Genomic DNA, 444 nt, shown 5'->3' with positions numbered 1-444 from the left:
CAAGAGGCCCAGCAATCACTTCTCTAGCTTCCCACAGAGCTCTAGGGTACACCTGATCAGGTCCTGGGGATCTATCCACCTTTATGCGTTTCAAGACATCCAGCACTTCCTCCTCTGTAATATGGACATTTTGCAAGGTGTCACCATCTATTTCCCTACTTTCTATATCTTCCATAACCTTTTCCACAGTAAATACAGTTGCAAAATACTCGTTTAGTATTTCCCTCATTTTCTGCAGCTCCACACAAAGGCCACCTTGCTGATCTAGGGGCCCTATTCTCTCCCTAGTTACTCTTTTGTCGTTAATGTATTTGTAAAAACCCTCCTTAATTCTATTTGCCAAAGCTATTTCATGTCCCCTTTTTGCTCTCCCGATTTCCTTCTTAAGTATACTCCTACTGCCTTGATACTCTCTTAAGGATTCACTCGATCTATCATGTTTAT

Source organism: Chiloscyllium plagiosum, chromosome 12, assembly GCF_004010195.1.
Source record: "Chiloscyllium plagiosum isolate BGI_BamShark_2017 chromosome 12, ASM401019v2, whole genome shotgun sequence".
Lineage (NCBI taxonomy): Eukaryota > Metazoa > Chordata > Chondrichthyes > Orectolobiformes > Hemiscylliidae > Chiloscyllium > Chiloscyllium plagiosum.
This window is presented reverse-complemented; position numbering follows the sequence as displayed.